This window comes from Sciurus carolinensis, unplaced genomic scaffold (genome assembly GCF_902686445.1).
Source record: "Sciurus carolinensis unplaced genomic scaffold, mSciCar1.2, whole genome shotgun sequence".
Classification (NCBI taxonomy): Eukaryota; Metazoa; Chordata; class Mammalia; order Rodentia; family Sciuridae; genus Sciurus; species Sciurus carolinensis.
The window spans coordinates 937,039-952,046 of NW_025920149.1; the positions used below are offsets into that span (position 1 = coordinate 937,039).

The following is a 15,008-nucleotide window of genomic DNA, read 5'->3' on the forward strand; positions in this document are numbered from 1 at the left end:
CCAGAGATCAGGGTTATCCTTCACATAACCTATGATTCCTGAATTTCATTTCACTCCTTACCTCTGAACCCACAGATTCTGGAAACTCTTTTACATACCAAATCTTAATAGTAGTGCCCCAGATTTTCATAACTAGGAGCTGTGTGTAGAGCGAGTTTCTTAAGAAAGTGAGCATGAGTAGTTTTACATTTCAAGTCTACCTGGGATTTATATTGTATCTAACTAAATACCAAACAACAGATATTCTCAGTATTCATAACATCCCTAAGAAAGTTGAAGACCATTTTTATGTCCATTTCATGGAGGAATAAAGTTGCTTACAGTCTTGTGGTCTATTCATCCCTCATATTAAATTTCTTTTGTTTAAAAGTGTCATGTCTGCCTTTGTGGAGAAAAGAAAAGTTAAATTTAGACTTTGTATACAATGTTAGAGTCAAAAGAAATTACATGCTATATTTAGAAAATAATTTAAAATTCATGTTCTAGTTATTTTTTTCTGCATATGCTTTAAAGCTAATTGCTACATATACTTAAACAAATTAAAAGTTACTCAAGTGGCATATACATTGTAAATGAATATCTCATTTAAGAATCAAATAATAAACACATTCAAAAATGCAATTAAGGAACAGATGGGGAAAAAAAGCACTTATATACTCAATTCTGTAGTTTTCACCTGTAGCTCTACATCAGGAGTTGCAGGGTAGGGATTATCCAATTCTTCACTTATTTTTCAAGTTGTATCTCTTATCTACTCGGTGATTAGATATAAAAAGGAAAAAGAGAGTCAAGCTCCAAAGCAAAAACAGCACTTTGTTCCATTTTGGCTCCAAGTCTTATTATTTCCAGGAGTTTTAGGCCCCCTGCAATGGGATTGTTTGGTTTTGGTTCTGGGAATTGAACCCAGGGACCCTTAGCCACTGACCCACATCCTCAGTCCTTTTCATTTACGTATCTACTTTAATTTTGAAACAGGGTCTCACTAAATTGCTTATGGCTTCACTATTTGCCCAGGCTGACTGAATTTGCCATCCTCCTGGCTCAGCCTCCTGAGTAGAGTCTGCTGGGATTACAGGCTTGCACCACCACCCCACAGGGGCTCTGGATTTTTATCTCAGGAAAGTGGAATGAATTTGCTCAAATGAGGGAAGGGAGGCGAGGGGAAGTCTGGGCTAGGTCACCACAGCGCGCAGGGCCTGCAGGGCAGGCTCAGAGATTTTCTGCAGCGGAGATTTCATCTGCCTTCAGGAGCAGACTGATTACCAACAGTAAGAAGGTCAGGTGTGGAGGGCCAGGTCCCTGGCTGCTGATGGAAGTTGGTGGCGGGTGGGAGCCTGGACGCTGGGGCGGGGGCTGCCAAGGGCGGCGGGTCTGCTTTCTCTGCTGCCCCAGATGCAGGGCAGCAGGGCCAGCGTGATGAAGAAAGCCCCCCGGGGAACTGAGCATGGAAAGGCGCCTCACCGGTTCTGCTAGGCCTCTAGGGTCAGCGCTCAGGAAATGCTTCGTCCGCGAGAAGCCACCCAAGTCCGAGCACCCAGCGACCCTGGCAGGGTCTGTGGCACTGAGGCCAGGGAACATGCCCGCCTCCCACACAGCCACCTGCCCAGAAGGTGGCGAGACAGGTACCCTGCTCTCAGGACCTGGAACACCTCCAGGAACAGGCTACCAGAGCTATGGATGAATGTTTCCAAAGACTGCGTGAGTAACTAAAGGGAAGGGGCTTTATAAATGTGTAGCTAGTGTATTTTTATTTGTTTGCCCAGATATAGGTTATTATTATTATTATTATTATTATTATTATTATTATTATTCAGTAGAGTATTCATTAGTAATAACACTATAAGTAATCAAAGAAAATCATATACATGGTTTATGATTTTGAAAAATGTTTAAGAAATATAAATGGGGCCTTTGAGATTAATACATTTTAAGAACAATTTCTTACCTTTAAGTCACACTTAGGTTACTGTATTTTTCACATAGTCACAATTTTTATAATTTGAAACTGGACAAATCAACACTTATTTTAAATTCACTGGTTTATAAAATAGTTGACATGACTTGAAGGAAGGTCATGAGAGGGCTACAGGTACATTGTTCTAACAAGCAACTTCTTGAGTTTGGAAAAGAGTAGAAATTTTAAAGTAGGAAAAACAGGTTTGTTAAAATTATAACAGATGACATATCACTTTTAATATGTTCTGGTTAGATACCTAGTTTTTGTTTGTTGCTGAGGCTGATTATAAACACTGGTTTTGATAGCAATGGAGGTGGGAGGAAACTCATGAAACAAAGGACAGCCTTGAAGATCTCAGAAGGGAATGGTTAATAGAAACATCCTTGAAGGAATCATATGACACTCCAGCTCTCTACCCTTACTGCTTTATTCATTCTGGCTCCCCCTCTTTGTCTTTTCTAAGCCACGGCTCTAGCCTGCTGTCAAGCAAAGACTGAAGTGAACACTTGAACACACTGAGGGTCTGCTTAGGGGCAAAAGTCCATGTACCAAGCACCCCAGGAATGCTCCCTGGTATCTTAAGACCTGTGGCTGGGCAGGGCCACTGGGAAGTGAGGAAAAGATCTTTAAACCAACAATCCAGTCAGATGTTCGGGAATTAGATCACAAGGGACACTGTGGATTATTTGTGTGCCAAACACCCATTCCAAGAATTTCTCAACATTCCTCACTGGTAATTCTGGTTTTACATCTACAGGCCTCTGGAATTACAAAGTCAAGAAAATCCTCAAATGTCTGAAAACCAGGGTGCCCTATAAACCTGGAACCAAATCAGGATACACAAGAGCTCTCACCAGCCTAAAGAAGGCACCTGAAGGTCAAAAGAACTGGGAAATGGCAGCTGCTGGATTGTACAGCCACACAGAAACAGAATAAGAAAAGAGACAGGAGCTCTACTTAAGGTTGCAAATATAATAATTTTTCATGGAGAATTGATGTCAGAGTAGGAAAATTGATAACTGGCCAGTTGCCTTTAATGACCCTGGAGAAAAAGGCAACTTCTTTTCCAGAGAGGACAGAGCCACTTTTCAGTCAGCCCCTTTCTCCACTGCACCTCACTCAGCAAGGGCCAAGTTTGTAGCTGGCAGCCCCTGAGTCTTCCCACAGATGCTCTGCTCCACTCTGTCACACTCAGCTGGGAATGCCTCAACTTTTGTCACCAAATCCTTCTTTTTAGTCTACTGTCCTTGAAATTTTCTGGTAGGATCATCATGTCAATCTCCTCTAAGATCTTCATAAACTGCTCAATTGTGCCTTTTACTACCTATCAAGTTTGCAGAGAACTTCAGCTCACAAATCCTTGGCCAGAAAACCCTGCTGGGCTCCAGTAAGTTCTTGATTCAAATCTTCCAGGTGGTCAGCTCTCTTCTCTGCTGACTTCTTCAAATCTTTCAATTTCTTTAGTTTAGCCTCTTCCTCTGGACTGTTCTTTATTCCAAATAACATGACCTGCAAATCATTTTGTATTCCAAGTGCTGAAAATGGTGTTTCCATTTCCTTCAAAGAGTTTCCCTTAAATATGAGTTTCTTAAAATCTAGTGGAACCCCTATGGCCTTTTCAACAACTAGGACCAGGTCCTGGACAACATGTTCACTGCTGCCGTGCTGTGGGGCAACATGAAGGTCGTTTCTCAGGGTTGTGGGAGATGGTCATGCTGAGCTCAGCTGCTGCTATTTCCTGGGTTCTATCAGAGCCTCCTCCTCTTCCTGGGTCACCTCCTTGCCCCCCAGGATACTGCAGGGCCTGGTTCACCTTCTTGCTTCGGTTGGTCTGGGATGTGCCTTCTTCATCCTGGACCTGCAAGCAACAGCGCACCTGGTGGATTGGTCATATCTGCTGGCTGCACTCCAGAAAGATGGACACTGAGAGCAAGGTAGGTTGCCGTGGGACTGGGATCCCAAGTGGTACAACTGCCCACCAGACTGAGGGGTGCACCGTGGGTGGTCAGGTACTCCAGGTCACCTCATAGCTTCTGCTTGCTGCCCTACTCCACCAGGCCTGCACTTGTTGACTGCCCCCCTAGTTTGAAGATTAAGAATATTTTCTTTCCAGTCACAATGGCAATTTTCAAGAACATAAGCAAAAATAAGTGTTGGCGAGGATGTGGGGAAAAAAGTACACTCATAAATTGCTGGTGGGAATGCAAATTGGTTCAACCACTCTGGAAAACAGTATGAAGATTCCTCAGAAAACTTGGAATGTAACTACTATTTGACCCAGCTAGCCCACTCCTTTGTCTATACCTAAAGGACTTAAAATAAGCATACCGCAGTGACACAACCACAATAATATTCATAAAAGATCAATTCACAATAACTATACTATGGAACCAATGTACTTGCCCTTCAACAGATTAATAGATAAAGAAAATGTGGTACATATGCACAATAGAGCATTACTCAGTCTTAAGAATGAAATTATGGCATTTGCCAGTAAATGGGTGGAGCTGGAGAATAACATGCTAAGTAAAATAAGCCAAACCCTAAAAACAAAGGTTGAATGTTTTCTCTGATAAGCAGATACTGATCCATAATGGGGGACAGGGAGGAAGGGAAGAATGGAGGAACTCTGAATTGGGCAGAAGGGAGTCAGGAGAGGGGAGGGCATAATATCTGGGTGAGAAGGATGGTGGAATGAGAGAGGCATTATTATCCTATATTTATGTATGATTACAGTACCAGTGTGACTCTAAGCCAGAGGAAAGAGAATTTGTATAATGTGTACAATGTGTCAACATGCACTGTACTGTCCTGTATAACTAATTAGAATACATTAAAAAATAAAAATAAGCAATAAAAATGTATCACTTAAAAGATAGGAGTTCATTTGTAAAAATATATTTTTAAATATTCATTAATATTCATTTTAATACTTTTGGCATATGCTTTATCTACACACAATAGACCCTTCTCTTTCCTCTAAATACAATAAACTAACACATACATCATATAAATGGGGACTAGGAATAAAGAATATTATATGTCAGAACCCCAATGTTAGCAAAATAATCTTTCTACAATGTATACTCCACAGAAAACTTTCTTCTGTAGGTTGATTATTCTCATATATAATTTTGGAATAGAAATTGTATACATATTACTGTTACTTAGATCCTCTTCAAAATTCTGAGCTTATCACATGTAAAAAATTTAAAACACCCAAAGTCAAAATGCTTTCCTCTTTGAAATATAAAAGCACAAAATGACTCCTTTCTCTGAGCATATGATTAAGAATCTAATAACCAATTAACCTTTCAAGCTATTAGAAAAAATATAACATGGGTCACTATCATTCTGTTATTAATTGCTGAATATTCCTGAATAAACTCAGTGATATTAGCATGATACACATTTCTGTAGTAATTCATTCTTACATTTTCTATTGAAATACTTCAGTGATTTTCTTTTGAAATTTAGGTTTTAGTGCATCCTTACAATTCCAAGGTTGGTATAAGTAACATATAATGTAGGTAATCCAACATTATCATCTGTTAAAGAAATACACTGAACTAGAATTTGATTTGGTGTCACATTTTTGCTTAATAGGCATAACCATATATGTTTGATACTCAAAGTTTGGTTCACAAATCAGCATTATGAGTATCACTTGGGTAACAGAGAAATTCAGACTCTTGACCCCATCGCAGTTCTACTGAAGTTGAGTCTGCATTATAACAAGGTCCTCCAGTGATTCATAAACAAAATGAAGTTTGAGAAGCCATAGTATAGATTTTAGAGAAAATTATTGAGCCAGCATGGTATGCTTTACTCCTCAAAAGTAAAGATACAATTATTTTTCCCCATGTTGGAATGGGTGAGGGTAGATTACATTTAAAGGTGAGCATGGACATTTTTAGGATGTGGGTGTGAATTGTTGACTTGATTGTATTAAGAGAAGCCTTAGATTAAGAGGCTTCTGGGTATGTTCTGGGTATGTCTATGAGGGTGTCTCTAGGATTCACTTATGGGAAAACAAACTGAGGGAGAGATTGCCTCTAAATGTGGGCAGCACAGTTCAACAGTTTGGGGACCTGGATGGAACACAAAGGTAGAAAAGCAAAAAGGTGAAAACAGCAGCAGACACAAGCTCAATATTTCTTGAATGGGTTCTTTGATTGTAGCTGAGATCATCTGAGGACCTCAGACTCAAGTTCCTTCAGGGTCCCAAAGTAGACTGGAGACTTTCCAGGGAGATTCCAGGCCTTTGTTCCAGGTCTTTGTTCCTGGATTTTGATATATGACTTTGGTATTCATGCCATGTAACTAGTTAAGCTATAAGGGAAGAGAGAATGGAGAGAGAAGGCCATCAAGGAACAAACCTTAAGTCCACTTTAAGCTATTAAGCAGAGATGCACCAGAGAAAACTGACAAGCAAAAGAGTTTTCAGTTTTATAAGTATGGATTGCTAGAATTATATTGCTTAATATTTTTAGAGTTTATTGGTGGTTTTCACTTCATATATATTTCTAAAAATGAATAAATATGTGGTAATATGATAAATTAATTTGAAAACACCATTTAATTATATTATATTTAATTTGTTAGATTAATTTCAACATCATATTAACAGTATTTATTTTTTATTATTGGTGATATTACTCTTATTTCTTAATATCATATACATGTAATAGTCCTAAATCTTAAGTAAACTTATTTAATGCTTTTATGTTAATGTATTGATGCATTAATGTATTTATATTTGGCATTTATAATTGATGTTACTTCATGTATAATAATTGTAGTAATTTTATTAGATTACATGTATTGTTCTGTCATTTGCTGATGTGATTATGTGATTGGCCTAATGTTCTCATGTAGATTGTTTTCCACTTGCAGACCACTGTCAATGACTGTTAGAAAGAGGTAAAAAGAGCACCTTTTTCTATACTCTAGGCATTCACAAATATCCCATTGTGCTTTAGTATATTTTCCCCATCTACTCATTAATTAACAATATTAAATGATTTAAAAGTCATAAGTTATCTTGAATGAATTTCTGTAAGATTGTAAGTCACCTGTGTGTAATGAAATACCATTCAATTATATGGACTTGTATTTTTTAAAAATGAACTTGATTTATCTTGCTAGTTTTTAATTATTACTCCAGATGGAAGTTTCCTTTTTTACTTTCTTTCATTCACATCTTATACACTTTAGCTCTTTTTCCCTTTGAGACCAATCTGAGCTTTATTTCTTTGATGTTTAGAAACTTTTCCAGTATTTTTTTTTCAATTGCCTCAAAAAGACAGAAAGAAAAAACAAAACAAAACAAACAAATCAAAACCATGTAAGGCTACATGAGTGTAAGGGAAGAGAGATCCTTCCTGCTGTGCCTTTAGAAGTCATAAATTTTGACCCTGTGCCTGATAGAAGAAAAAGTAGACCCAAATTTCTATCATGTCAGATTAGGAATCAAACTAAAAAGTTTCTTCACAGAAAAGGAAACAATCAAGAACATGAAGAAGAGTCTAAGAATGTGAGAAAATCTTTACCATATGCACCTCAGATAGAGCATTAATAATCTCCAGAAACATAAAGAACTCAAAAAACTTAACACCCAAACAACAAATAACCCACTCAATAAATGGGCACAGGAACTGAACACTTTGCAGAGGAAGAAATATTCAGTCAACAAATATGTGAAAAATTGTTCAACATCTCTAGCAATTAGGGAAATGCAAATTAAAACTACAGTGAGATTTCATGTCACTCCAGTCAGGATGGCAATTATCAGCAATACAAGCAACAACAAATGTTGGTGATGACATGGGGAAAAGGTACTCTCATGCATTGATGGTGGGACTGCAAATTGGTGCAACCACCCTGGAAAGCAGTGTGAAGATTTCTAGGAAAATGGGGAATGGAAACACCATTTGACCCAGCTATCCCATTCCTCAGTTTACACCCAGTGACTTAAAATCAGCATACTATAGTGACACATCCACATCAATGTTTATAGCAGCTCAATCCACAATAGCTTAACTATGAAGCCAACCTAGGTGCCCTTCAACAGATGAATGGATAAAGAAAATGTGGTGCATTTACACAATGGAGTATTACTCAGTCTTAAGGAAGAATGAAATTAAGACATTTGCCAGTAAATGGATGGAACTATAGAATATCATGCTAAGCAAAATGAGCTAATTCCAAAGAACCAAAGGCTGAATGTTTTCTCTGTTATGCGGATGCTAATTCACAATAACTGGGTGGAGGCTAGTGCAGAATAGAGGCACTTTGGATTAGACAGAGGAGAGTGAAGGGAGGAGAGGGACTGTGAGGGTAGGAAGGATCATAGAGTGAATCAGAGATCATTACCAAATGTGCATATATGATTGATTACATGATTGGTATAATTCTGTATCAGGTACAACCAGAAAAATGAGAAGATACACTCTACTTATGTATGATGTGTCAAAATGCATTCTATTGTGATGTATAACTAATTAGAACAAATAAAAAATAGTTCTTAAAATGAAGGAATAAATTTTACTTTTTCATCTTTTCTCCTGAATGTGTATAAACATTTTGATAAGAGTGTGAAGGGTAAGCAAAACCAGCTAGGGAACTCAGTGAGGAGGGCAGAACCAACTATCCATCGCTGCAAGGCCTACATACTCGGAGAAGCACACACCCAAGCAGTATTAAATGTTTAAAGATTTTATTAGTGAAAAAACCTTGTTTGAGTGAAAATGACAAGAGTGCAGGATCAAGATGTGTACTTACAAGAAGACAATAGAAGCCTGACCTTGAGGAAAGTTGAAAAACTGGGGGAAAGCATCTTACAAGGAAGTTTTAGGAAGGTTTCAGGATGTCCTTAAAGCAAATTCAAACTTTGGGGGAGCCCTGATACAAGGCCCAAATTAATACAACTTATGCATTCAGGCATTTGCTGGGACCAAACCATGGGAAGGAAAATCTGGACACAAATGTGAGGAAAGATTTCACTTTGCAGTTCTTGAGGTCCTTCATTGATTATAGTCCCATGGGTGTATGTCAGCTGCTGATGACTCCTGGATGACACATGTGGAATATTATTTTAAAACATAAACAAATTTCTTCCATGTTGAGAGGCTGCATTTGGCTTTTAATGTATAATAAAAGCATATCACATATAGAAAAGTGACTTCGCTTTTAAGAAAATCATCTAAAGTGAACTTATAATAATAATACAGGGTTTTAAAAATCAGTTTCCTGGGAAAAGCAAGTATGAAAATATGCATTTGTGGCATATTACCCCAATTTTACTTTGAAACACTTGAATGTTTTAAAATGAATTACAATTTTTCAATGTTTAACAATAAAGAGGTCTGAGAGAGACCACCTTGAACAAATGACTAATCTCAGCACCACCTATGTTGTAGCAACCTGACACTTTGTCCCCTAATGTGATACTCTGCAAAGTACAGAGTATTGATGAAAATGGAAAAGTAATAAACCAAAATGTGAAATTAGTTATTTCAGAGTGCTGAAATTCTGGATAATTTTTACATTATGATCTATGATTTTCTGAAACTTCCAGGGTTATTTCTATGTGTTTAATAACCAACAGAAGACTTTAGAGTCTTTCTTCAGATCACTTAATGTTATGAAGACTGTGAGTGTTGATTTTGACACATTTTCCTCCCATGATAACCTGATTCTGGGTGGCAACATGAATCCACATCACTCTCAAGAACTGAGACTGACACTTTATCATGCTCTCTGTATTGTTCGTAGATGTAGTTTTCTTTCATCTATGAGAAATGCCCTTCATTTTTGCATATATCCCTTAACTCCACTCTATCTTCAGTTCTATTTTCACAGCAGTTTGCCTATACCTAGATGACAGAGCAAAATATCATTTCTCCTTGTCAAATACTGTTTGACAATGTAATATTGAAATCTATTACATTTATGAATTCTCTAGAACATATTCAGTAAAATGAAACAAAATAAATTAATGATACTTATAATAATAGTTGACATTCAGAAATATAATATCATCATCCATTATTGATATGACTTCTTGGGTGGAAGACACAGAGAAGTCTACAGATATACCATTAGAATTGGTAAGAAACTTTATGAGTATTGCAAAATTATACAAGAACAAAACAGTCCCATGTGATATTATTAAACAATTAGAAAATATAATTTTAAAGTAATTATGTCAAAGTATGAGAAAACATTGATAAAATCCTAAGAACAAATCTAATAAGAGTTTTGCAAAACTCACATACAGTGAATGGTAAATGTACTATTGACAGATTTAAGAGAAACATAAAGAAATGATGGGATACATAACTCTGCTCTATGCAAATGAAATAAATGGCAAATGTATATATAAATATGTACAGGCAAGCTGTATATTTGAAGAGTATTATTTCTGAAATATAAGCCATTGGATAGAACATAGGAATAAATTTAGCCAAAAGGCATTCAAGACCTCCACACTGGAAACTCCAAATATGTTCAAATAAATTAAGTTAATTTATAAATTTTTGGTACCAGTTATTGATTATATTTATCTTCATTTTTCAACAGATTTTCTATTTTGTGTTCAACCTTGTTTTTCTTCATTTTTTACCCCTTTCTCTTGAGTTTTGTACTTGTTCTTGAAGGTATAACTTATTTTAGTTTCCCATTTTTTAATGTTATCTATTATCTCTACAAATATATTTTGACATTATTTCTACCGTTGTTCTGGGACTAATTTTATATTCATTCCATAAGTCAATGACAATTCACTTCAGTAGCCATGCTTCCAGAAGACAGCCAATCAATAAACAAAAGCAAAACTCCATTAAACATGCTTAGGCTCTGGAAATTGCTATGGGAGATTGCATGACAATTACAGATCCAGGTCTTTCTGCAGAAAGTAAAAATATCTCTCAATATACCTCAGAAACAAAGATGTCTCCATCAAGTCTATACTCACAGCAAGTGCTATGTTTTTCAATACCTTTATCAAAAAATGTGCACAGGTTTTTCAGTGCCTTCTGCACAGAAGAGAATATTGAACAAAGTATTTCATATCTTGATCACGAATTGACTACTTTTGGTTTTCCCTCATTATATGAAGAATCCAAAAGTAAAGAGACAAAGAGAAAATTAAATATAGTTGCTGTTTTAAATTGTATGAATCAGCTACTTGTACTTCAGTGGAAGAACGTTCTAGCTCAGGAAAATGTGGAAACAAAGAATCTGAAACTGGGAAGTGATATGGACCACCTACAAAACTGCTATGCAAAACTTAAGGAACCCGGAAACTTGCAAGTGCAAAATGATTGAGCTTCAGGAGAGAGACAGACAGTTGCAATTCAAGAACAGGAATTTGCATCAGCTCCTGAAAAATGAGAAAGATGAGGTACAAAAATTACAAAATATCATTGCAAGTCAAGTTACTCAGTATAATCATGATATGAAGAGAAAAGAGCATGAATATAATAAACTAAAGGAATGTTTGCATCAACTTGTTATGAACAAGAAGGATAAAAAAATAAGCACGGACATTTTAAATTATGCAGGGGGAGCTGATGGAAAAATAGGCTCCTGGAGAACCCATAAAACAGAAGCCAGGAATGAAGATGAAATGTATAAAATTCTTTTGAATGATTATGAATATCATCAGAAACAAATCCTAATGGAAAATGCTGAACTTAAGAAGGTTCTTCAGCACATGAAAAAGGAAATGATTTCTCTTCTTTCTCCCCAAAAGAAGAGACCTAGAGAAAGAGCAGATGATAGCACAGGAACAGTTACCTCTGATGTTGAAAAAGATGCTGGAGAACTAACCAAAGAGAGTATGTGGGACCTTTCCTGTGAAAATGTGAGAAAGCAGCTTACAAACAGCATCCAAAAACAGTGGAGAATTTTGAAAAGTCATGTAGAAAAACTTGATAACCAAGTTTCAAAGGTACACTTAGAAGGTTTTAATGATGAAGATGTGATATCATGACAAGTCCATGAACAAGAAACTGAGAAACTGGAGTTAGAAATTCAGCAATGTAAAGAAATGATTAAAACACAGCAGCAACTTTGACAGCAGCAGCTCACTACTGCATGTGATGATGATATCACTTCACTATTATGAGATTGTTATTTGTTGGAAGAAAAGGAATGCCTCAAAGAAAAATGGTTCCTTTTTAAAAAGCAAAAAAAATAATTTTGAGAAAGAAAGACAAAGCTTTACAGAGGTTGCTATTCGCCTAGGATTGGAGAGAAAGTTTTTTGAAGAAGAAAGAGCCAGTTGGCTAAAGCTGCAGTTTTCAAATATGACTACATTTGACCACCAGAACTCAGAAAATGTGAAACTTTTTAGTGCCTTCTCAGGAAGTTCTGAATGGGACAATCTTACAGTGCACTCAAGGACACAGCAAAAGAAGCCTCACAGTATATCTAATAGGTCTCCAGTTTGCATGTCTAAACTGACTAAATCTCTTCCTGCTTCACCTTCTACTTCAGACTCTTGCCTAACATGTTCCTGTGTATCTGAACATAGTTCAATCAATGTACTGAATATAACTCCTGAAGAAACTACACCAAATCAGGTTGGAAGAGAATGTATAAATCAGAAGTGGAGTGTGGCATCAAGACCCAGCTCACAGGAAAGTTGCTACAGTGGATGCTCCTTGACCTATACAAATTTTCATGTAGAAAAAGATAACTTATCTTAGACGTGTGGATGGGATTTTTTTTTCATTAAGATTCATCAGATTTCACATTTAATTTGAAACAGGGTATGTCATAAAATCAGTCATCTTTAATAATTCAGGATGGTCTGAGTTGTTTGTTTGGACTTCCCTGTCTTTCCCCAAAGAGATGCTAAATGCTAAATAAATGCTAAATCATTTAAAAGAATATAAAAGTTTTGCATATGTATTTTTAGGAATAGAAACCTCTGGTTCTGTGAATAAAGGAATGTATAGATGTTTGGATGGAAACAAAAGCACTAGAATAAGTTTCCTCTTTATAGGTATTAAAAATAGCACTTTCAGAAAACTGATTATTGTAAATGTTTAATTTTTGTCCCACACATAGTTGGCATTGGAAGTTTAATCTTTACTTGAATGTATACTGTAGATTTTTAACAAAACAGGTTCTATATTTATTATGTTTAGTGTGATTTTGAAATTACCTCTTTCATATGTTTTAAATAAAATGAAATTTATGTATGTTTTGTACATAGATATACATGATTATGTTAAGAGACTTTAAGACTCAAAAACTTCTACACAACCATGAGTATAGCAAGATTTTCAGTTGTATTTTGTTTACAGGTGTGTTAGGACCATTGCCACATTGCATTTAAAATTTTTTTTAAATCCATATGGGCAATAAATATTCAAAAATCTGAAAAAAAGAGTCATAGGGATAAAAGGTATCTGTGAGTCTTTTTGTTTCATCTTCAAAATCTGCTTCAGTTTCACAAAACAATTTGAGCTCTGATGTATTGATGTTCTGTTTCTTAAATAGATTTTATCCAGGATTCATAAGCAAATAGGTTTTTGCATAAATTAATTAGATGTTTGGATCAGAAGAACAAAATTTGAGATTAGTCTGTTTTTTTATTAATATCTGTACTCTTCCTTTTGGTAAAACAAACTTTTATGTAGAATAATCTACATTCACAGAGAAAAAAACAGAAAGGATAATTTGAAGTTTTCATATCTTCCTTCTTGATTTTTCCCTATTATTAGCAGTACTATGTAAGTATGGTACATTTGTTATAACTAGTGAACTTATATGATATGTTATGATTAATGAAGTATTTAACTTGCTAAAAATTCTTTAGGTTTTTTTCTTCATTTAACTTTCATTTTGTGTTCTAGGATATCATCTAAAATGAATTATATGTAGTCATCATGTTTTCTTGGCTGTGTCAGTTATTACTTATTATTTGGTTATGTGAAATTGTATTAACATTTAATTATGTTTTCCCTTTTGTGTTGGTGAGGGAATAGGCGAAAACATAGACTTGATGAGCCTCAAATTCATGCTAGCCCAAATGACTCATTTTAAATTCATTCATCTGATGTTAATTCACACAAAGAAAATTTCTCACATTTTGCATTGTGTTTCTATCAAAACTTAGGATATTCTCTGATAAAAAAGAAGAAATCACAAAATAGGACTGCTTTTCTTATTCTGTATTTTACAATCAATAATAGGTGAGATTTTAATTTTAACATTATCTGTTGTCTCTGCTTAGGCAGGAAACAGATGTATTAAACATTCATGCTATAATTTAATAGTTTCCATCTTATGTGTTCATGACTTCATCTACAAGAAAGATACAATTATCACAATGAGTCTCACTTTTATATATAACTATAATGTACTAATGAAAAGAACATTCATAAAAATGAAAAAAGGAGGACCAGAAAAGGAGAGGACTGGGAAGAGGGGGAGGGAGGAAAGGTGGAATGGGGAGATTCTGAGAAATAAGTAATGTAATGAGCACATGTGACTATGTTGCAATGAATCCCACTATTATGAATAATTGTAATGCACTAATGAAAACACTTAAAAAGAAAGCTGGTATTTCTTCCAAAAGAATTCTCACAAAAGCTTAACTTTCTCATTTATGTTGATATATCACCTAAATATTCACAAAGATATATAGAATGACAAAGTTGACAGATGTGCATATTTGCAAAAGCATTTCAAACAACTGGAGAAGATAACAAATATAAAGAATCAATGATCAACTTTCTTAGATTTGCATCTTGAGGCCTCAAAATTAAAGATATGTTCTTTTCTATTCTCTCTAGTGATAGTCTATATTAAAGATGCTCTAACCAGATTAAAGGGAAATTTAAAAGACTTTACATTTGTTCAAACACATTTAAACCTAGGCTTCTTAAGTTGTCTCACTCCTTGTATTTGTTTTATTCTAATAACTAAAAGGAAATAAAAACATAAATCTTTCTCCTTTGTTCTGCCCCTTACCCTGACTTCTGTAAATGAGCTAACCATCCATTAGTCTGTGTGTTTGTGTGTGTGTGTGTGT

At 35.6% G+C, this 15,008-nt stretch overlaps 2 pseudogenes; one reads left to right on the plus strand and one right to left on the minus strand.

The window, feature by feature from the left end:
* Window positions 1-3,072: 3,072 nt before the first annotated feature.
* LOC124974451 (BAG family molecular chaperone regulator 1-like) lies at window positions 3,073-10,756 on the minus strand (annotated as a pseudogene).
* Window positions 10,757-10,828: 72 nt separating this feature from the next.
* LOC124974452 (afadin- and alpha-actinin-binding protein-like) lies at window positions 10,829-12,672 on the plus strand (annotated as a pseudogene).
* The last annotated feature ends 2,336 nt before the right edge of the window (window positions 12,673-15,008 follow it).